The 20,752-nt window shown below is 40.0% G+C and overlaps 28 non-coding genes and 1 pseudogene across 28 annotated transcripts; all 29 read right to left on the bottom strand.

Moving 5' to 3' along the window:
• Positions 1-61: 61 nt before the first annotated feature.
• On the bottom strand, positions 62-179 carry LOC124319026 (annotated as a pseudogene).
• A 737-nt stretch (positions 180-916) lies between these two features.
• LOC124319025 lies at positions 917-1,035 on the bottom strand. Its single transcript, XR_006912720.1, has one exon. It is a non-coding gene; the product is annotated as a 5S ribosomal RNA (ribosomal RNA).
• Positions 1,036-1,784: 749 nt separating this feature from the next.
• LOC124319024 lies at positions 1,785-1,903 on the bottom strand. Its single transcript, XR_006912719.1, has one exon. It is a non-coding gene; the product is annotated as a 5S ribosomal RNA (ribosomal RNA).
• Positions 1,904-2,108: 205 nt separating this feature from the next.
• Positions 2,109-2,231, bottom strand: LOC124319046. The gene has a single exon (XR_006912742.1). It is a non-coding gene; the product is annotated as a U5 spliceosomal RNA (small nuclear RNA).
• A 586-nt stretch (positions 2,232-2,817) lies between these two features.
• Positions 2,818-2,960, bottom strand: LOC124319041. The gene has a single exon (XR_006912736.1). It is a non-coding gene; the product is annotated as a U4 spliceosomal RNA (small nuclear RNA).
• Positions 2,961-3,645: 685 nt separating this feature from the next.
• LOC124319029 lies at positions 3,646-3,809 on the bottom strand. Its single transcript, XR_006912724.1, has one exon. It is a non-coding gene; the product is annotated as a U1 spliceosomal RNA (small nuclear RNA).
• A 511-nt stretch (positions 3,810-4,320) lies between these two features.
• On the bottom strand, positions 4,321-4,511 carry LOC124319034. Its single transcript, XR_006912728.1, has one exon. It is a non-coding gene; the product is annotated as a U2 spliceosomal RNA (small nuclear RNA).
• A 510-nt stretch (positions 4,512-5,021) lies between these two features.
• Positions 5,022-5,243, bottom strand: LOC124319036. Its single transcript, XR_006912730.1, has one exon. It is a non-coding gene; the product is annotated as a small nucleolar RNA U3 (small nucleolar RNA).
• A 754-nt stretch (positions 5,244-5,997) lies between these two features.
• On the bottom strand, positions 5,998-6,116 carry LOC124319023. Its single transcript, XR_006912718.1, has one exon. It is a non-coding gene; the product is annotated as a 5S ribosomal RNA (ribosomal RNA).
• Positions 6,117-6,850: 734 nt separating this feature from the next.
• LOC124319022 lies at positions 6,851-6,969 on the bottom strand. Its single transcript, XR_006912716.1, has one exon. It is a non-coding gene; the product is annotated as a 5S ribosomal RNA (ribosomal RNA).
• Positions 6,970-7,717: 748 nt separating this feature from the next.
• LOC124319021 lies at positions 7,718-7,836 on the bottom strand. Its single transcript, XR_006912715.1, has one exon. It is a non-coding gene; the product is annotated as a 5S ribosomal RNA (ribosomal RNA).
• A 203-nt stretch (positions 7,837-8,039) lies between these two features.
• On the bottom strand, positions 8,040-8,162 carry LOC124319045. Its single transcript, XR_006912741.1, has one exon. It is a non-coding gene; the product is annotated as a U5 spliceosomal RNA (small nuclear RNA).
• A 574-nt stretch (positions 8,163-8,736) lies between these two features.
• On the bottom strand, positions 8,737-8,878 carry LOC124319040. Its single transcript, XR_006912735.1, has one exon. It is a non-coding gene; the product is annotated as a U4 spliceosomal RNA (small nuclear RNA).
• Positions 8,879-9,564: 686 nt separating this feature from the next.
• On the bottom strand, positions 9,565-9,728 carry LOC124319028. Its single transcript, XR_006912723.1, has one exon. It is a non-coding gene; the product is annotated as a U1 spliceosomal RNA (small nuclear RNA).
• A 510-nt stretch (positions 9,729-10,238) lies between these two features.
• Positions 10,239-10,429, bottom strand: LOC124319032. Its single transcript, XR_006912727.1, has one exon. It is a non-coding gene; the product is annotated as a U2 spliceosomal RNA (small nuclear RNA).
• Positions 10,430-10,939: 510 nt separating this feature from the next.
• Positions 10,940-11,161, bottom strand: LOC124319037. Its single transcript, XR_006912731.1, has one exon. It is a non-coding gene; the product is annotated as a small nucleolar RNA U3 (small nucleolar RNA).
• Positions 11,162-11,915: 754 nt separating this feature from the next.
• On the bottom strand, positions 11,916-12,034 carry LOC124319020. The gene has a single exon (XR_006912714.1). It is a non-coding gene; the product is annotated as a 5S ribosomal RNA (ribosomal RNA).
• Positions 12,035-12,768: 734 nt separating this feature from the next.
• On the bottom strand, positions 12,769-12,887 carry LOC124319048. The gene has a single exon (XR_006912744.1). It is a non-coding gene; the product is annotated as a 5S ribosomal RNA (ribosomal RNA).
• Positions 12,888-13,635: 748 nt separating this feature from the next.
• LOC124319047 lies at positions 13,636-13,754 on the bottom strand. The gene has a single exon (XR_006912743.1). It is a non-coding gene; the product is annotated as a 5S ribosomal RNA (ribosomal RNA).
• A 203-nt stretch (positions 13,755-13,957) lies between these two features.
• Positions 13,958-14,080, bottom strand: LOC124319044. Its single transcript, XR_006912740.1, has one exon. It is a non-coding gene; the product is annotated as a U5 spliceosomal RNA (small nuclear RNA).
• A 574-nt stretch (positions 14,081-14,654) lies between these two features.
• On the bottom strand, positions 14,655-14,796 carry LOC124319039. Its single transcript, XR_006912734.1, has one exon. It is a non-coding gene; the product is annotated as a U4 spliceosomal RNA (small nuclear RNA).
• Positions 14,797-15,482: 686 nt separating this feature from the next.
• On the bottom strand, positions 15,483-15,646 carry LOC124319027. Its single transcript, XR_006912721.1, has one exon. It is a non-coding gene; the product is annotated as a U1 spliceosomal RNA (small nuclear RNA).
• A 510-nt stretch (positions 15,647-16,156) lies between these two features.
• Positions 16,157-16,347, bottom strand: LOC124319031. The gene has a single exon (XR_006912726.1). It is a non-coding gene; the product is annotated as a U2 spliceosomal RNA (small nuclear RNA).
• Positions 16,348-16,857: 510 nt separating this feature from the next.
• Positions 16,858-17,079, bottom strand: LOC124319035. The gene has a single exon (XR_006912729.1). It is a non-coding gene; the product is annotated as a small nucleolar RNA U3 (small nucleolar RNA).
• A 754-nt stretch (positions 17,080-17,833) lies between these two features.
• On the bottom strand, positions 17,834-17,952 carry LOC124319042. The gene has a single exon (XR_006912737.1). It is a non-coding gene; the product is annotated as a 5S ribosomal RNA (ribosomal RNA).
• Positions 17,953-18,686: 734 nt separating this feature from the next.
• Positions 18,687-18,805, bottom strand: LOC124319030. The gene has a single exon (XR_006912725.1). It is a non-coding gene; the product is annotated as a 5S ribosomal RNA (ribosomal RNA).
• A 748-nt stretch (positions 18,806-19,553) lies between these two features.
• Positions 19,554-19,672, bottom strand: LOC124319019. Its single transcript, XR_006912713.1, has one exon. It is a non-coding gene; the product is annotated as a 5S ribosomal RNA (ribosomal RNA).
• A 203-nt stretch (positions 19,673-19,875) lies between these two features.
• Positions 19,876-19,998, bottom strand: LOC124319043. The gene has a single exon (XR_006912738.1). It is a non-coding gene; the product is annotated as a U5 spliceosomal RNA (small nuclear RNA).
• A 574-nt stretch (positions 19,999-20,572) lies between these two features.
• LOC124319038 lies at positions 20,573-20,714 on the bottom strand. Its single transcript, XR_006912732.1, has one exon. It is a non-coding gene; the product is annotated as a U4 spliceosomal RNA (small nuclear RNA).
• Between the last annotated feature and the right edge of the window lie 38 nt (positions 20,715-20,752).

Below are 20,752 nucleotides of genomic sequence, written 5' to 3'. Positions count from 1 at the left end.
AAAGAATACATTATATTCCATGTCTCATCTAACTTGGGGAGCAAAAATAAAATTACACCATGCCAAACAGCATCCCGTATTCCCAGCGGTCACCCATCCAAGTACTAACGGGACCCGACATAGCTTAACTTCCGGGAGCTGACGAGACCGGGTGAGTTCTATGTGGTATGGCCGTTGACATCAATTCAGTCGCCATTACCCGACCATATTCGCCTCTAAATCTAGTTCTAATGCTTGCTTACTTTCTGTTCGAAATACACACCAACCTTAGCCAAACAAACGAGGACATCTAAGTACATTTGTCAATTGGACAACCGAATATAAAATTTGATAATATTTCCAAACGCCACTATTTTTGGCTTAACTGTCATTTTTAATTTTCTCGTTCCGGGGATGTCCGATCAATGAGCCAACAATCCAAGTGTCATAAGGCTAACGATTGCTTCCCTTACTTTAGCTTGCGTTGCATAAGGATCTCAGAGTCAGAGAGATTAGATAGAGCTGCCCGAAGAAACCACCAACGTACAAGCCTCTCGGCTGTGCCGTGCGCTTCGCGCTTTCCTTAGCTTGCGTTGCATAAGGATCTCAGAGCCAGAGAGATTAGATAGAGCTGCCCGAAGAAACCACCAACGTAACAAGCCTCTCGGCAGGATGGAAACCTAGCAGCCAAAAGTTCCCGTGTTCGGCAGTAGTGGGATCGTGCCAGTGAGTGGGCGTCATGCAACAGCCTCAACAAAATAGCCAAACCTCTATCTTTTTTTTTGTCGTTAAAACTACCGAGATCAAACAAACATGCGTTCTACAATATATGGTATCATTAATCAAAGTCCCAGCAATACCCTTTTCAACTAATACCTAAAGAATACATTATATTCCATGTCTCATCTAACTTGGGAGCAAAAATAAAATTACACCATGCCAACAGCATCCCGTATTCCCAAGCGGTCACCCATCCAAGTACTAACGGGACCCGACATAGCTTAACTTCCGGGAGCTGACGAGACCGGGTGAGTTCTATGTGGTATGGCCGTTGACATCAATTCAGTCGCCATTACCCGACCATATTCGGCCTCTAATCTAGTTCTAATGCTTGCTTACTTCTGTTCGAAATACACACCAACCTTAGCCAAACAAACGAGGACATATAAGTACATTTGTCAATGGACAACCGAATATAAAATTTGATAATATTTCCAAACGCCACTATTTTTGGCTAACTGTCATTTTTAATTTTCTCGTTCCGGGGATGTCCGATCAATGAGCCAACAATCCAAGTGTCATAAGGCTAACGATTGCTTCCCTTACTTAGCTTGCGTTGCATAAGGATCTCAGAGTCAGAGAGATTAGATAGAGCTGCCCGAAGAAACCACCAACGTACAAGCCTCTCGGCTGTGCCGTGCGCTTCGCGCTTTACTTAGCTTGCGTTGCATAAGGATCTCAGAGCCAGAGAGATTAGATAGAGCTGCCCGAAGAAACCACCAACGTACAAGCCTCTCGGCTGTGCCGTGCGCTTCGCGCACGGCGTTTCAAATATCTTTCAGCAACAAAGAGGTTGGAGGACGTCTAGTAGCCTCTCGGCTGTGCCGTGCGCTTCGCGCACGGCGTTTCAAATATCTTTCAGCAACAAAGAGGTTGGAGGACGTCTAGTAGGCAATATCCAGTAAAAAATACGTTCCTTCCATTTTCAACTAATGCCAAAATAATACATTGTAGGTCCATGTAGTATCACCCATCTTGGGAAGCACTTCAATTCAATTGGATTCACAAAAATAAAATTAATTCCATGCCAACAGCATCCCGTATTCCCAAGCGGTCACCCATCCAAGTACTAACGGGACCCGACATAGCTTAACTTCCGGGAGCTGACGAGACCGGGTGAGTTCTATGTGGTATGGCCGTTGACATTAAACTAGACGCAATTACCCGACCATATTCGCCTCTAATCTATTACTTGTGCTTGAGATTTATCTTTTTGAAATACACACTAATCTTACCAAAACCACCGAAAAAACTATCAGTTTGTCATTTTACAAATGTTGTCAGTATGTAGTAGTAGAATATCTTTTGTTTCCGCATACAGACGTTTTTAATTTTTCATTTATTCAAAGTGCCCAATCAGAAGACCGGGCGTTAAAAAAATAAGTCATATAGACTCATCAATGCTCCTAACCACGGAAATCTTTAGTAAAAGGCGAAAGATTTATCCGGGTATTGATTAGAAACCAGAGTAAATAACAGTGGTATGCCCTTGTATTTATATTCATTTCAAAATTTTTGCAAGTGCGCTTGTAAGGTTTTTTTTCGAAACATGCGTTTACATATCAAAATCCTTGTGCAATTCTTTATCAATGGGTACAGTTATTTTAAAGTAAATTATCATTGTATAAAGCTCGGTTAACATGTTTTTGAACGAAACAGTTGTGCGCAGTGTTATTTTTGAAAAAAATGAACGATCTTTATGGTACAAGCCCAACACGTAGGTGGTGGGATCAGATGTTTACCCCGACATTCACCCTACAGCGGTTAACAATTTATGTGAACTTCCCCTTTAAACATGGTGGAATCTTTTCACCTTGTCATTTGGAATCACCTTTTCAAATATTTTCCCCGTGTTCACAATGTTCCAACTGACTGATATTAATGGCCTTCAGCGAACGAATTAATCAGCCTTGTCTGACGTGCAATACCAACTAAATGGAAACAAAAATCACTTTATTACGATTTCACTTTCACCGTTTAATGTTATATAACACACTATGCAACACTCCAATTCTTTCTAACTGACTGTATTTTTTTTTTTCTTGTACCGCTGAAATGCTCCTGATGGAGCTATCAAAAATTGCCGACGACAAAGATTATTTCACTTCATCGTGGCGGGGTATTGGTTAAAGTTTTTCAACTAGCAATAATCACACCTCGGGAGACCCTCATTGGTTATGATATTGCCACTGCGCAAAGCTAAATTATAATCAGAAAGCAAGTCTACTTAAGCATTTGCTGAATTCGTTCTGCTTGGACGTGTTGGACCAACAATTTCGTTCAGAAATATTCATTTAGATTACCCTAGGCAAATTTTAATTTCCATCTCCCATTGGACTAATACCAACAGGGGACAGTTCATTACATACATGAAATAATTTTTGTCTTAATATCGGGTCAAATACTTGAAATTCTGTAAATGTGTATTTTTCTTCCATACATTTCAACAACTTCCTGCACACACAAAAAAAGGGAGGGGGAATTTCAGGTTTTCATTCCAAATTGTTTTTCACATTATGAACTATTGAAGTGAGCGAGCATTACTTTCCAACCAAACAAAATTTATAGTTAATCTGCGTGTTGACGTGAAAAATCAGTTTTCAGTGCCGTGACCAGGATTCGAACCTGGGTTACTACGGATTTATATCTAGTAGGTACCACAACGTAGGGTCCTAACCACTAGACGATCACGGCCAATCCATTGGCCATGATGATTTATATTAAAATAGCTAAACATGAATTTCATTACTTTGTTGTTTCTTCCCAGAAAGAAAATCTGATGCTTCGCGTATTACCAAGCGGTCAACCCTACCGTTTACTAACGGGACCAGATTTAGTTCAACTTCCGGCAGATGACAAGAATTTTTCTTACATTTATAGTGTGTTCAGGGAACGGCGCGAACGCAGTCCCCCACTACCAAAAATTGTACTCCCGAGTTAATCACATTTGGATTAATCGCAAGGGTCAGCCCATCCTTAGTGCAATGGAAAGGCCTCGCCCTGGAGGAACCACCTTGGTGATCATGGTTGCCTCTGAGCCAGGTAAGTATGATTGTGGATGCTTTTTCACTTTGTTTAATACTTTGTATACAGCAGAACAATATTGACAAAGAGTGTTCAAGTATTTGACTGACGTTTAGAGAATACCACCCACTTTCTTTCATCGACTTGAATTACGAACTCGAGCAAAATATAGTAAATAAAGCTCAGTATTTATTTCATGGTCTTGATCTTTGCAAATACTTTTCAAGAAACAAATTGCTTGTTTTTTTTCATTTGGTCGTCCAATTGGCAAATAAGAAAATAAGAAAATCGACTTTTCATATGAAAATACACGCATCTTCATATTTAAAAAAAAAAAACATCACATCGAAAGATGAACAGTACTAATTAGTTAACACAATCAAGTACGTAATTTTTTATGCTTTTCTTGATATTACGAAAAAAATACAATTAGAAAAAATTACAATCATGTCTACATGACAGTTTTGCAATTATACATGGTCTTTTATTATACGGTGCTAAGACAATTTCTGTTTTATTCAATATGTTCTCCCTCATAGAGGGTGAGCCGATCCCGGAGGTACTGCAATACCGGGTCAACCCGTGGCGGGAGCAGTGCAAGCACTGTATTCCCACCGTATGCCAAAAATCAGTTTAATATTCTGGGGTCCATTTGAACCCGTATCAGATATTAAGCTGATAAGAACAGATACTACACTTTGATCTTAGCCAAAAGGCCGAGAAGCGATAATGTTACAAGGATTACTGCCCAAAATAACCACTGAGGTTCAACACATTTCCGGTGGTGTACGAAGAATACTCATATCACTCAAAACATTCAAGAAATGCTATAAAATATTGAGTTGTTCATTTTTCCAGACGCGACCACTTGATGCTTATAAAGTTCATTTTCATTTGTTTTATTATGCTCATACTGTATTAAGGGAGATACAATTTACGCTGAAGGCGTTGCAAATTTTACTCTCGTTATCACACTAGGTCCTTTTTTTTCAGAATATGGCTTTGCCACGCCACCTGACGACAAAAGCTCTGAACGATAATTAATCATGATTAAATAACAATAACTAAAAGAATGCAATACGATCATAAAGTCATGACACATCCTCAAATTGACCAACCTCACTTTCACAATTTATTTTGCCATACAAGCAGATGATTTAAGGACACGAATACCTGGAATTATTATTAAGATTTATCTCTTTAGATTTTCAAGAATTTAAATTTGTTTTATCATCTCAACCACTCTGAACACGCTAGTTTCCTTCCGCTATTTCACATGGATTTAACGGAAACGGTCCTCAATGACTGTGTTTGATGCTGTCGAGACAGCTACACTCACAGCCTGTTTCACGCTCAGAAACCAGCGTCTTAACTCGTCATCGTGGGTTGAAAGGAGACAAGTTTCTGGTGGGAAACAAGTCAAGATATACTACAGAAATGATCCTGTGAAGTATGATCTTAAATGCAATGCTATTTTGCAGAACTCTAAATAAGGTTTGTACGATCAATGAGCTTTGGCGTAAATTACAGTGCATAGATCGATATTTCGGAATATTAAATTGAGATTTGCAATACTTGACGCACACAGTACATACATTGTCAGGTCTTGCATTTTGTTCATTTATTGAAACACCGAGAAGCTCTTTAATAGTTATAGAACAAGTGACGAGACCAATTTTGGACACAATAAAGAATCCGCGTGCTCATCAAATCAATTTATTACAGTAATGTATTATCGATTGAGAGCCCATTTATCAGCTGGGTGTTTGGCGTGCACCTATAATCCTTCTTCGGGGAGGCTTGGTAGAGTGGATGGCTTGAGTTTAGGAGCCCTGTTTCGTGATACCGCATGTTGATCAGGTGCCCGCACTAAGCTTGACATCAGCATGGATCTGCTAGAGGAATCTAGTAGGTGCAGGTTAGCTAAGGAGGAGCGTAGTGGGTCAGGAGGGAAACCTAGCAGCCAAAAGTTCCCGTGTTCGGCAGTAGTGGGATCGTGCCAGTGAGTGGGCGTCATGCAACAGCCTCAACAAAATAGCCAAACCTCTATCTTTTTTTTTGTCGTTAAAACTACCGAGATCAAACAAACATGCGTTCTACAATATATGGTATCATTAATCAAAGTCCCAGCAATACCCTTTTCAACTAATACCTAAAGAATACATTATATTCCATGTCTCATCTAACTTGGGGAGCAAAAATAAAATTACACCATGCCAACAGCATCCCGTATTCCCAAGCGGTCACCCATCCAAGTACTAACGGGACCCGACATAGCTTAACTTCCGGGAGCTGACGAGACCGGGTGAGTTCTATGTGGTATGGCCGTTGACATCAATTCAGTCGCCATTACCCGACCATATTCGCCTCTAAATCTAGTTCTAATGCTTGCTTACTTTCTGTTCGAAATACACACCAACCTTAGCCAAACAAACGAGGACATATAAGTACATTTGTCAATGGACAACCGAATATAAAATTTGATAATATTTCCAAACGCCACTATTTTTGGCTAACTGTCATTTTTAATTTTCTCGTTCCGGGGATGTCCGATCAATGAGCCAACAATCCAAGTGTCATAAGGCTAACGATTGCTTCCCTTACTTAGCTTGCGTTGCATAAGGATCTCAGAGTCAGAGAGATTAGATAGAGCTGCCCGAAGAAACCACCAACGTACAAGCCTCTCGGCTGTGCCGTGCGCTTCGCGCTTTACTTAGCTTGCGTTGCATAAGGATCTCAGAGCCAGAGAGATTAGATAGAGCTGCCCGAAGAAACCACCAACGTACAAGCCTCTCGGCAGGAGGGAAACCTAGCAGCCAAAAGTTCCCGTGTTCGGCAGTAGTGGGATCGTGCCAGTGAGTGGGCGTCATGCAACAGCCTCAACAAAATAGCCAAACCTCTATCTTTTTTTTTGTCGTTAAAACTACCGAGATCAAACAAACATGCGTTCTACAATATATGGTATCATTAATCAAAGTCCCAGCAATACCCTTTTCAACTAATACCTAAAGAATACATTATATTCCATGTCTCATCTAACTTGGGGAGCAAAAATAAAATTACACCATGCCAACAGCATCCCGTATTCCCAAGCGGTCACCCATCCAAGTACTAACGGGACCCGACATAGCTTAACTTCCGGGAGCTGACGAGACCGGGTGAGTTCTATGTGGTATGGCCGTTGACATCAATTCAGTCGCCATTACCCGACCATATTCGCCTCTAAATCTAGTTCTAATGCTTGCTTACTTTCTGTTCGAAATACACACCAACCTTAGCCAAACAAACGAGGACATATAAGTACATTTGTCAATGGACAACCGAATATAAAATTTGATAATATTTCCAAACGCCACTATTTTTGGCTAACTGTCATTTTTAATTTTCTCGTTCCGGGGATGTCCGATCAATGAGCCAACAATCCAAGTGTCATAAGGCTAACGATTGCTTCCCTTACTTAGCTTGCGTTGCATAAGGATCTCAGAGTCAGAGAGATTAGATAGAGCTGCCCGAAGAAACCACCAACGTACAAGCCTCTCGGCTGTGCCGTGCGCTTCGCGCTTTACTTAGCTTGCGTTGCATAAGGATCTCAGAGCCAGAGAGATTAGATAGAGCTGCCCGAAGAAACCACCAACGTACAAGCCTCTCGGCTGTGCCGTGCGCTTCGCGCACGGCGTTTCAAATATCTTTCAGCAACAAAGAGGTTGGAGGACGTCTAGTAGCCTCTCGGCTGTGCCGTGCGCTTCGCGCACGGCGTTTCAAATATCTTTCAGCAACAAAGAGGTTGGAGGACGTCTAGTAGGCAATATCCAGTAAAAAATACGTTCCTTCCATTTTCAACTAATGCCAAAATAATACATTGTAGTCCATGTAGTATCACCCATCTTGGGAAGCACTTCAATTCAATTGGATTCACAAAAATAAAATAATTCCATGCCAACAGCATCCCGTATTCCCAAGCGGTCACCCATCCAAGTACTAACGGGACCCGACATAGCTTAACTTCCGGGAGCTGACGAGACCGGGTGAGTTCTATGTGGTATGGCCGTTGACATTAAACTAGACGCAATTACCCGACCATATTCGCCTCTAATCTATTACTTGTGCTTGAGATTTATCTTTTTGAAATACACACTAATCTTACCAAAACCACCGAAAAACTATCAGTTTGTCATTTTACAAATGTTGTCAGTATGTAGTAGTAGAATATCTTTGTTTCCGCATACAGACGTTTTTAATTTTTCATTTATTCAAAGTGCCCAATCAGAAGACCGGGCGTTAAAAAAATAAGTCATATAGACTCATCAATGCTCCTAACCACGGAAATCTTTAGTAAAAGGCGAAAGATTTATCCGGGTATTGATTAGAAACCAGAGTAAATAACAGTGGTATGCCTTGTATTTATATTCATTTCAAAATTTTGAAGTGCGCTTGTAAGGTTTTTTTTCGAAACATGCGTTTACATATCAAAATCCTTGTGCAATTCTTTATCAATGGGTACAGTTATTTTAAAGTAAATATCATGTATAAAGCTCGTTAACATGTTTTTGAACGAAACAGTTGTGCGCAGTGTTATTTTTGAAAAAAATGAACGATCTTTATGGTACAAGCCCAACACGTAGGTGGTGGGATCAGATGTTTACCCCGACATTCACCCTACAGCGGTTAACAATTTATTGAACTTCCCCTTTAAACATGGTGGAATCTTTTCACCTTGTCATTTGGAATCACCTTTTCAAATATTTTCCCCGTGTTCACAATGTTCCAACTGACTGATATTAATGGCCTTCAGCGAACGAATTAATCAGCCTTGTCTGACGTGCAATACCAACTAAATGGAAACAAAAATCACTTATACGATTTCACTTTCACCGTTTAATGTTATAAACACACTATGCAACACTCCAATTTTTCTAACTGACTGTAATTTTTTTTTTCTTGTACGCTGAAATGCTCCTGATGGAGCTATCAAAAATTGCCGACGACAAAGATTATTTCACTTCATCGTGGCGGGGTATTGGTTAAAGTTTTCAACTAGCAATAATCACACCTCGGGAGACCCTCATTGGTTATGATATTGCCACTGCGCAAAGCTAAATTATAATCAGAAAAGCAAGTCTACTTAAGCATTTGCTGAATTCGTTCTGCTTGGACGTGTTGGACCAACAATTTCGTTCAGAAATATTCATTTAGATTACCCTAGGCAAATTTTAATTTCCATCTCCCATTGGACTAATACCAACAGGGGACAGTTCATTACATACATGAAATAATTTTTGTCTTAATATCGGGTCAAATACTTGAAATTCTGTAAATGTGTATTTTTCTTCCATACATTTCAACAACTTCCTGCACACACAAAAAAAGGGAGGGGGAATTTCAGGTTTTCATTCCAAATTGTTTTTCACATTATGAACTATTGAAGTGAGCGAGCATTACTTTCCAACCAAACAAAATTTATAGTTAATCTGCGTGTTGACGTGAAAAATCAGTTTTCAGTGCCGTGACCAGGATTCGAACCTGGGTTACTACGGATTTATATCTAGTAGGTACCACAACGTAGGGTCCTAACCACTAGACGATCACGGCCAATCCATTGGCCATGATGATTTATATTAAAATAGCTAAACATGAATTTCATTACTTTGTTGTTTCTTCCCAGAAAGAAAATCTGATGCTTCGCGTATTACCAAGCGGTCAACCCTACCGTTTACTAACGGGACCAGATTTAGTTCAACTTCCGGCAGATGACAAGAATTTTTCTTACATTTATAGTGTGTTCAGGGAACGGCGCGAACGCAGTCCCCCACTACCAAAAATTGTACTCCCGAGTTAATCACATTTGGATTAATCGCAAGGGTCAGCCCATCCTTAGTGCAATGGAAAGGCCTCGCCCTGGAGGAACCACCTTGGTGATCATGGTTGCCTCTGAGCCAGGTAAGTATGATTGTGGATGCTTTTTCACTTTGTTTAATACTTTGTATACAGCAGAACAATATTGACAAAGAGTGTTCAAGTATTTGACTGACGTTTAGAGAATACCACCCACTTTCTTTCATCGACTTGAATTACGAACTCGAGCAAAATATAGTAAATAAAGCTCAGTATTTATTTCATGGTCTTGATCTTTGCAAATACTTTTCAAGAAACAAATTGCTTGTTTTTTTTCATTTGGTCGTCCAATTGGCAAATAAGAAAATAAGAAAATCGACTTTTCATATGAAAATACACGCATCTTCATATTTAAAAAAAAAAACATCACATCGAAAGATGAACAGTACTAATTAGTTAACACAATCAAGTACGTAATTTTTTATGCTTTTCTTGATATTACGAAAAAAATACAATTAGAAAAAATTACAATCATGTCTACATGACAGTTTTGCAATTATACATGGTCTTTTATTATACGGTGCTAAGACAATTTCTGTTTTATTCAATATGTTCTCCCTCATAGAGGGTGAGCCGATCCCGGAGGTACTGCAATACCGGGTCAACCCGTGGCGGGAGCAGTGCAAGCACTGTATTCCCACCGTATGCCAAAAATCAGTTTAATATTCTGGGGTCCATTTGAACCCGTATCAGATATTAAGCTGATAAGAACAGATACTACACTTTGATCTTAGCCAAAAGGCCGAGAAGCGATAATGTTACAAGGATTACTGCCCAAAATAACCACTGAGGTTCAACACATTTCCGGTGGTGTACGAAGAATACTCATATCACTCAAAACATTCAAGAAATGCTATAAAATATTGAGTTGTTCATTTTTCCAGACGCGACCACTTGATGCTTATAAAGTTCATTTTCATTTGTTTTATTATGCTCATACTGTATTAAGGGAGATACAATTTACGCTGAAGGCGTTGCAAATTTTACTCTCGTTATCACACTAGGTCCTTTTTTTTCAGAATATGGCTTTGCCACGCCACCTGACGACAAAAGCTCTGAACGATAATTAATCATGATTAAATAACAATAACTAAAAGAATGCAATACGATCATAAAGTCATGACACATCCTCAAATTGACCAACCTCACTTTCACAATTTATTTTGCCATACAAGCAGATGATTTAAGGACACGAATACCTGGAATTATTATTAAGATTTATCTCTTTAGATTTTCAAGAATTTAAATTTGTTTTATCATCTCAACCACTCTGAACACGCTAGTTTCCTTCCGCTATTTCACATGGATTTAACGGAAACGGTCCTCAATGACTGTGTTTGATGCTGTCGAGACAGCTACACTCACACCCTGTTTCACGCTCAGAAACCAGCGTCTTAACTCGTCATCGTGGGTTGAAAGGAGACAAGTTTCTGGTGGGAAACAAGTCAAGATATACTACAGAAATGATCCTGTGAAGTATGATCTTAAATGCAATGCTATTTTGCAGAACTCTAAATAAGGTTTGTACGATCAATGAGCTTTGGCGTAAATTACAGTGCATAGATCGATATTTCGGAATATTAAATTGAGATTTGCAATACTTGACGCACACAGTACATACATTGTCAGGTCTTGCATTTTGTTCATTTATTGAAACACCGAGAAGCTCTTTAATAGTTATAGAACAAGTGACGAGACCAATTTTGGACACAATAAAGAATCCGCGTGCTCATCAAATCAATTTATTACAGTAATGTATTATCGATTGAGAGCCCATTTATCAGCTGGGTGTTTGGCGTGCACCTATAATCCTTCTTCGGGGAGGCTTGGTAGAGTGGATGGCTTGAGTTTAGGAGCCCTGTTTCGTGATACCGCATGTTGATCAGGTGCCCGCACTAAGCTTGACATCAGCATGGATCTGCTAGAGGAATCTAGTAGGTGCAGGTTAGCTAAGGAGGAGCGTAGTGGGTCAGGAGGGAAACCTAGCAGCCAAAAGTTCCCGTGTTCGGCAGTAGTGGGATCGTGCCAGTGAGTGGGCGTCATGCAACAGCCTCAACAAAATAGCCAAACCTCTATCTTTTTTTTTGTCGTTAAAACTACCGAGATCAAACAAACATGCGTTCTACAATATATGGTATCATTAATCAAAGTCCCAGCAATACCCTTTTCAACTAATACCTAAAGAATACATTATATTCCATGTCTCATCTAACTTGGGGAGCAAAAATAAAATTACACCATGCCAACAGCATCCCGTATTCCCAAGCGGTCACCCATCCAAGTACTAACGGGACCCGACATAGCTTAACTTCCGGGAGCTGACGAGACCGGGTGAGTTCTATGTGGTATGGCCGTTGACATCAATTCAGTCGCCATTACCCGACCATATTCGCCTCTAAATCTAGTTCTAATGCTTGCTTACTTTCTGTTCGAAATACACACCAACCTTAGCCAAACAAACGAGGACATATAAGTACATTTGTCAATGGACAACCGAATATAAAATTTGATAATATTTCCAAACGCCACTATTTTTGGCTAACTGTCATTTTTAATTTTCTCGTTCCGGGGATGTCCGATCAATGAGCCAACAATCCAAGTGTCATAAGGCTAACGATTGCTTCCCTTACTTAGCTTGCGTTGCATAAGGATCTCAGAGTCAGAGAGATTAGATAGAGCTGCCCGAAGAAACCACCAACGTACAAGCCTCTCGGCTGTGCCGTGCGCTTCGCGCTTTACTTAGCTTGCGTTGCATAAGGATCTCAGAGCCAGAGAGATTAGATAGAGCTGCCCGAAGAAACCACCAACGTACAAGCCTCTCGGCAGGAGGGAAACCTAGCAGCCAAAAGTTCCCGTGTTCGGCAGTAGTGGGATCGTGCCAGTGAGTGGGCGTCATGCAACAGCCTCAACAAAATAGCCAAACCTCTATCTTTTTTTTTGTCGTTAAAACTACCGAGATCAAACAAACATGCGTTCTACAATATATGGTATCATTAATCAAAGTCCCAGCAATACCCTTTTCAACTAATACCTAAAGAATACATTATATTCCATGTCTCATCTAACTTGGGGAGCAAAAATAAAATTACACCATGCCAACAGCATCCCGTATTCCCAAGCGGTCACCCATCCAAGTACTAACGGGACCCGACATAGCTTAACTTCCGGGAGCTGACGAGACCGGGTGAGTTCTATGTGGTATGGCCGTTGACATCAATTCAGTCGCCATTACCCGACCATATTCGCCTCTAAATCTAGTTCTAATGCTTGCTTACTTTCTGTTCGAAATACACACCAACCTTAGCCAAACAAACGAGGACATATAAGTACATTTGTCAATGGACAACCGAATATAAAATTTGATAATATTTCCAAACGCCACTATTTTTGGCTAACTGTCATTTTTAATTTTCTCGTTCCGGGGATGTCCGATCAATGAGCCAACAATCCAAGTGTCATAAGGCTAACGATTGCTTCCCTTACTTAGCTTGCGTTGCATAAGGATCTCAGAGTCAGAGAGATTAGATAGAGCTGCCCGAAGAAACCACCAACGTACAAGCCTCTCGGCTGTGCCGTGCGCTTCGCGCTTTACTTAGCTTGCGTTGCATAAGGATCTCAGAGCCAGAGAGATTAGATAGAGCTGCCCGAAGAAACCACCAACGTACAAGCCTCTCGGCTGTGCCGTGCGCTTCGCGCACGGCGTTTCAAATATCTTTCAGCAACAAAGAGGTTGGAGGACGTCTAGTAGCCTCTCGGCTGTGCCGTGCGCTTCGCGCACGGCGTTTCAAATATCTTTCAGCAACAAAGAGGTTGGAGGACGTCTAGTAGGCAATATCCAGTAAAAAATACGTTCCTTCCATTTTCAACTAATGCCAAAATAATACATTGTAGTCCATGTAGTATCACCCATCTTGGGAAGCACTTCAATTCAATTGGATTCACAAAAATAAAATAATTCCATGCCAACAGCATCCCGTATTCCCAAGCGGTCACCCATCCAAGTACTAACGGGACCCGACATAGCTTAACTTCCGGGAGCTGACGAGACCGGGTGAGTTCTATGTGGTATGGCCGTTGACATTAAACTAGACGCAATTACCCGACCATATTCGCCTCTAATCTATTACTTGTGCTTGAGATTTATCTTTTTGAAATACACACTAATCTTACCAAAACCACCGAAAAACTATCAGTTTGTCATTTTACAAATGTTGTCAGTATGTAGTAGTAGAATATCTTTGTTTCCGCATACAGACGTTTTTAATTTTTCATTTATTCAAAGTGCCCAATCAGAAGACCGGGCGTTAAAAAAATAAGTCATATAGACTCATCAATGCTCCTAACCACGGAAATCTTTAGTAAAAGGCGAAAGATTTATCCGGGTATTGATTAGAAACCAGAGTAAATAACAGTGGTATGCCTTGTATTTATATTCATTTCAAAATTTTGAAGTGCGCTTGTAAGGTTTTTTTTCGAAACATGCGTTTACATATCAAAATCCTTGTGCAATTCTTTATCAATGGGTACAGTTATTTTAAAGTAAATATCATGTATAAAGCTCGTTAACATGTTTTTGAACGAAACAGTTGTGCGCAGTGTTATTTTTGAAAAAAATGAACGATCTTTATGGTACAAGCCCAACACGTAGGTGGTGGGATCAGATGTTTACCCCGACATTCACCCTACAGCGGTTAACAATTTATTGAACTTCCCCTTTAAACATGGTGGAATCTTTTCACCTTGTCATTTGGAATCACCTTTTCAAATATTTTCCCCGTGTTCACAATGTTCCAACTGACTGATATTAATGGCCTTCAGCGAACGAATTAATCAGCCTTGTCTGACGTGCAATACCAACTAAATGGAAACAAAAATCACTTATACGATTTCACTTTCACCGTTTAATGTTATAAACACACTATGCAACACTCCAATTTTTCTAACTGACTGTAATTTTTTTTTTCTTGTACGCTGAAATGCTCCTGATGGAGCTATCAAAAATTGCCGACGACAAAGATTATTTCACTTCATCGTGGCGGGGTATTGGTTAAAGTTTTCAACTAGCAATAATCACACCTCGGGAGACCCTCATTGGTTATGATATTGCCACTGCGCAAAGCTAAATTATAATCAGAAAAGCAAGTCTACTTAAGCATTTGCTGAATTCGTTCTGCTTGGACGTGTTGGACCAACAATTTCGTTCAGAAATATTCATTTAGATTACCCTAGGCAAATTTTAATTTCCATCTCCCATTGGACTAATACCAACAGGGGACAGTTCATTACATACATGAAATAATTTTTGTCTTAATATCGGGTCAAATACTTGAAATTCTGTAAATGTGTATTTTTCTTCCATACATTTCAACAACTTCCTGCACACACAAAAAAAGGGAGGGGGAATTTCAGGTTTTCATTCCAAATTGTTTTTCACATTATGAACTATTGAAGTGAGCGAGCATTACTTTCCAACCAAACAAAATTTATAGTTAATCTGCGTGTTGACGTGAAAAATCAGTTTTCAGTGCCGTGACCAGGATTCGAACCTGGGTTACTACGGATTTATATCTAGTAGGTACCACAACGTAGGGTCCTAACCACTAGACGATCACGGCCAATCCATTGGCCATGATGATTTATATTAAAATAGCTAAACATGAATTTCATTACTTTGTTGTTTCTTCCCAGAAAGAAAATCTGATGCTTCGCGTATTACCAAGCGGTCAACCCTACCGTTTACTAACGGGACCAGATTTAGTTCAACTTCCGGCAGATGACAAGAATTTTTCTTACATTTATAGTGTGTTCAGGGAACGGCGCGAACGCAGTCCCCCACTACCAAAAATTGTACTCCCGAGTTAATCACATTTGGATTAATCGCAAGGGTCAGCCCATCCTTAGTGCAATGGAAAGGCCTCGCCCTGGAGGAACCACCTTGGTGATCATGGTTGCCTCTGAGCCAGGTAAGTATGATTGTGGATGCTTTTTCACTTTGTTTAATACTTTGTATACAGCAGAACAATATTGACAAAGAGTGTTCAAGTATTTGACTGACGTTTAGAGAATACCACCCACTTTCTTTCATCGACTTGAATTACGAACTCGAGCAAAATATAGTAAATAAAGCTCAGTATTTATTTCATGGTCTTGATCTTTGCAAATACTTTTCAAGAAACAAATTGCTTGTTTTTTTTCATTTGGTCGTCCAATTGGCAAATAAGAAAATAAGAAAATCGACTTTTCATATGAAAATACACGCATCTTCATATTTAAAAAAAAAAACATCACATCGAAAGATGAACAGTACTAATTAGTTAACACAATCAAGTACGTAATTTTTTATGCTTTTCTTGATATTACGAAAAAAATACAATTAGAAAAAATTACAATCATGTCTACATGACAGTTTTGCAATTATACATGGTCTTTTATTATACGGTGCTAAGACAATTTCTGTTTTATTCAATATGTTCTCCCTCATAGAGGGTGAGCCGATCCCGGAGGTACTGCAATACCGGGTCAACCCGTGGCGGGAGCAGTGCAAGCACTGTATTCCCACCGTATGCCAAAAATCAGTTTAATATTCTGGGGTCCATTTGAACCCGTATCAGATATTAAGCTGATAAGAACAGATACTACACTTTGATCTTAGCCAAAAGGCCGAGAAGCGATAATGTTACAAGGATTACTGCCCAAAATAACCACTGAGGTTCAACACATTTCCGGTGGTGTACGAAGAATACTCATATCACTCAAAACATTCAAGAAATGCTATAAAATATTGAGTTGTTCATTTTTCCAGACGCGACCACTTGATGCTTATAAAGTTCATTTTCATTTGTTTTATTATGCTCATACTGTATTAAGGGAGATACAATTTACGCTGAAGGCGTTGCAAATTTTACTCTCGTTATCACACTAGGTCCTTTTTTTTCAGAATATGGCTTTGCCACGCCACCTGACGACAAAAGCTCTGAACGATAATTAATCATGATTAAATAACAATAACTAAAAGAATGCAATACGATCATAAAGTCATGACACATCCTCAAATTGACCAACCTCACTTTCACAATTTATTTTGCCATACAAGCAGATGATTTAAGGACACGAATACCTGGAATTATTATTAAGATTTATCTCTTTAGATTTTCAAGAATTTAAATTTGTTTTATCATCTCAACCACTCTGAACACGCTAGTTTCCTTCCGCTATTTCACATGGATTTAACGGAAACGGTCCTCAATGACTGTGTTTGATGCTGTCGAGACAGCTACACTCACAGCCTGTTTCACGCTCAGAAACCAGCGTCTTAACTCGTCATCGTGGGTTGAAAGGAGACAAGTTTCTGGTGGGAAACAAGTCAAGATATACTACAGAAATGATCCTGTGAAGTATGATCTTAAATGCAATGCTATTTTGCAGAACTCTAAATAAGGTTTGTACGATCAATGAGCTTTGGCGTAAATTACAGTGCATAGATCGATATTTCGGAATATTAAATTGAGATTTGCAATACTTGACGCACACAGTACATACATTGTCAGGTCTTGCATTTTGTTCATTTATTGAAACACCGAGAAGCTCTTTAATAGTTATAGAACAAGTGACGAGACCAATTTTGGACACAATAAAGAATCCGCGTGCTCATCAAATCAATTTATTACAGTAATGTATTATCGATTGAGAGCCCATTTATCAGCTGGGTGTTTGGCGTGCACCTATAATCCTTCTTCGGGGAGGCTTGGTAGAGTGGATGGCTTGAGTTTAGGAGCCCTGTTTCGTGATACCGCATGTTGATCAGGTGCCCGCACTAAGCTTGACATCAGCATGGATCTGCTAGAGGAATCTAGTAGGTGCAGGTTAGCTAAGGAGGAGCGTAGTGGGTCAGGAGGGAAACCTAGCAGCCAAAAGTTCCCGTGTTCGGCAGTAGTGGGATCGTGCCAGTGAGTGGGCGTCATGCAACAGCCTCAACAAAATAGCCAAACCTCTATCTTTTTTTTTGTCGTTAAAACTACCGAGATCAAACAAACATGCGTTCTACAATATATGGTATCATTAATCAAAGTCCCAGCAATACCCTTTTCAACTAATACCTAAAGAATACATTATATTCCATGTCTCATCTAACTTGGGGAGCAAAAATAAAATTACACCATGCCAACAGCATCCCGTATTCCCAAGCGGTCACCCATCCAAGTACTAACGGGACCCGACATAGCTTAACTTCCGGGAGCTGACGAGACCGGGTGAGTTCTATGTGGTATGGCCGTTGACATCAATTCAGTCGCCATTACCCGACCATATTCGCCTCTAAATCTAGTTCTAATGCTTGCTTACTTTCTGTTCGAAATACACACCAACCTTAGCCAAACAAACGAGGACATATAAGTACATTTGTCAATGGACAACCGAATATAAAATTTGATAATATTTCCAAACGCCACTATTTTTGGCTAACTGTCATTTTTAATTTTCTCGTTCCGGGGATGTCCGATCAATGAGCCAACAATCCAAGTGTCATAAGGCTAACGATTGCTTCCCTTACTTAGCTTGCGTTGCATAAGGATCTCAGAGTCAGAGAGATTAGATAGAGCTGCCCGAAGAAACCACCAACGTACAAGCCTCTCGGCTGTGCCGTGCGCTTCGCGCTTTACTTAGCTTGCGTTGCATAAGGATCTCAGAGCCAGAGAGATTAGATAGAGCTGCCCGAAGAAACCACCAACGTACAAGCCTCTCGGCAGGAGGGAAACCTAGCAGCCAAAAGTTCCCGTGTTCGGCAGTAGTGGGATCGTGCCAGTGAGTGGGCGTCATGCAACAGCCTCAACAAAATAGCCAAACCTCTATCTTTTTTTTTGTCGTTAAAACTACCGAGATCAAACAAACATGCGTTCTACAATATATGGTATCATTAATCAAAGTCCCAGCAATACCCTTTTCAACTAATACCTAAAGAATACATTATATTCCATGTCTCATCTAACTTGGGGAGCAAAAATAAAATTACACCATGCCAACAGCATCCCGTATTCCCAAGCGGTCACCCATCCAAGTACTAACGGGACCCGACATAGCTTAACTTCCGGGAGCTGACGAGACCGGGTGAGTTCTATGTGGTATGGCCGTTGACATCAATTCAGTCGCCATTACCCGACCATATTCGCCTCTAAATCTAGTTCTAATGCTTGCTTACTTTCTGTTCGAAATACACACCAACCTTAGCCAAACAAACGAGGACATATAAGTACATTTGTCAATGGACAACCGAATATAAAATTTGATAATATTTCCAAACGCCACTATTTTTGGCTAACTGTCATTTTTAATTTTCTCGTTCCGGGGATGTCCGATCAATGAGCCAACAATCCAAGTGTCATAAGGCTAACGATTGCTTCCCTTACTTAGCTTGCGTTGCATAAGGATCTCAGAGTCAGAGAGATTAGATAGAGCTGCCCGAAGAAACCACCAACGTACAAGCCTCTCGGCTGTGCCGTGCGCTTCGCGCTTTACTTAGCTTGCGTTGCATAAGGATCTCAGAGCCAGAGAGATTAGATAGAGCTGCCCGAAGAAACCACCAACGTACAAGCCTCTCGGCTGTGCCGTGCGCTTCGCGCACGGCGTTTCAAATATCTTTCAGCAACAAAGAGGTTGGAGGACGTCTAGTAGCCTCTCGGCTGTGCCGTGCGCTTCGCGCACGGCGTTTCAAATATCTTTCAGCAACAAAGAGGTTGGAGGACGTCTAGTAGGCAATATCCAGTAAAAAATACGTTCCTTCCATTTTCAACTAATGCCAAAATAATACATTGTAGTCCATGTAGTATCACCCATCTTGGGAAGCACTTCAATTCAATTGGATTCACAAAAATAAAATAATTCCATGCCAACAGCATCCCGTATTCCCAAGCGGTCACCCATCCAAGTACTAACGGGACCCGACATAGCTTAACTTCCGGGAGCTGACGAGACCGGGTGAGTTCTATGTGGTATGGCCGTTGACATTAAACTAGACGCAATTACCCGACCATATTCGCCTCTAATCTATTACTTGTGCTTGAGATTTATCTTTTTGAAATACACACTAATCTTACCAAAACCACCGAAAAACTATCAGTTTGTCATTTTACAAATGTTGTCAGTATGTAGTAGTAGAATATCTTTGTTTCCGCATACAGACGTTTTTAATTTTTCATTTATTCAAAGTGCCCAATCAGAAGACCGGGCGTTAAAAAAATAAGTCATATAGACTCATCAATGCTCCTAACCACGGAAATCTTTAGTAAAAGGCGAAAGATTTATCCGGGTATTGATTAGAAACCAGAGTAAATAACAGTGGTATGCCTTGTATTTATATTCATTTCAAAATTTTGAAGTGCGCTTGTAAGGTTTTTTTTCGAAACATGCGTTTACATATCAAAATCCTTGTGCAATTCTTTATCAATGGGTACAGTTATTTTAAAGTAAATATCATGTATAAAGCTCGTTAACATGTTTTTGAACGAAACAGTTGTGCGCAGTGTTATTTTTGAAAAAAATGAACGATCTTTATGGTACAAGCCCAACACGTAGGTGGTGGGATCAGATGTTTACCCCGACATTCACCCTACAGCGGTTAACAATTTATTGAACTTCCCCTTTAAACATGGTGGAATCTTTTCACCTTGTCATTTGGAATCACCTTTTCAAATATTTTCCCCGTGTTCACAATGTTCCAACTGACTGATATTAATGGCCTTCAGCGAACGAATTAATCAGCCTTGTCTGACGTGCAATACCAACTAAATGGAAACAAAAATCACTTATACGATTTCACTTTCACCGTTTAATGTTATAAACACACTATGCAACACTCCAATTTTTCTAACTGACTGTAATTTTTTTTTTCTTGTACGCTGAAATGCTCCTGATGGAGCTATCAAAAATTGCCGACGACAAAGATTATTTCACTTCATCGTGGCGGGGTATTGGTTAAAGTTTTCAACTAGCAATAATCACACCTCGGGAGACCCTCATTGGTTATGATATTGCCACTGCGCAAAGCTAAATTATAATCAGAAAAGCAAGTCTACTTAAGCATTTG

Source organism: Daphnia pulicaria, unplaced genomic scaffold (assembly GCF_021234035.1).
Source record: "Daphnia pulicaria isolate SC F1-1A unplaced genomic scaffold, SC_F0-13Bv2 h1tg000111l, whole genome shotgun sequence".
NCBI classification, from domain to species: domain Eukaryota; kingdom Metazoa; phylum Arthropoda; class Branchiopoda; order Diplostraca; family Daphniidae; genus Daphnia; species Daphnia pulicaria.
This window is presented reverse-complemented; position numbering and strand designations above follow the sequence as displayed.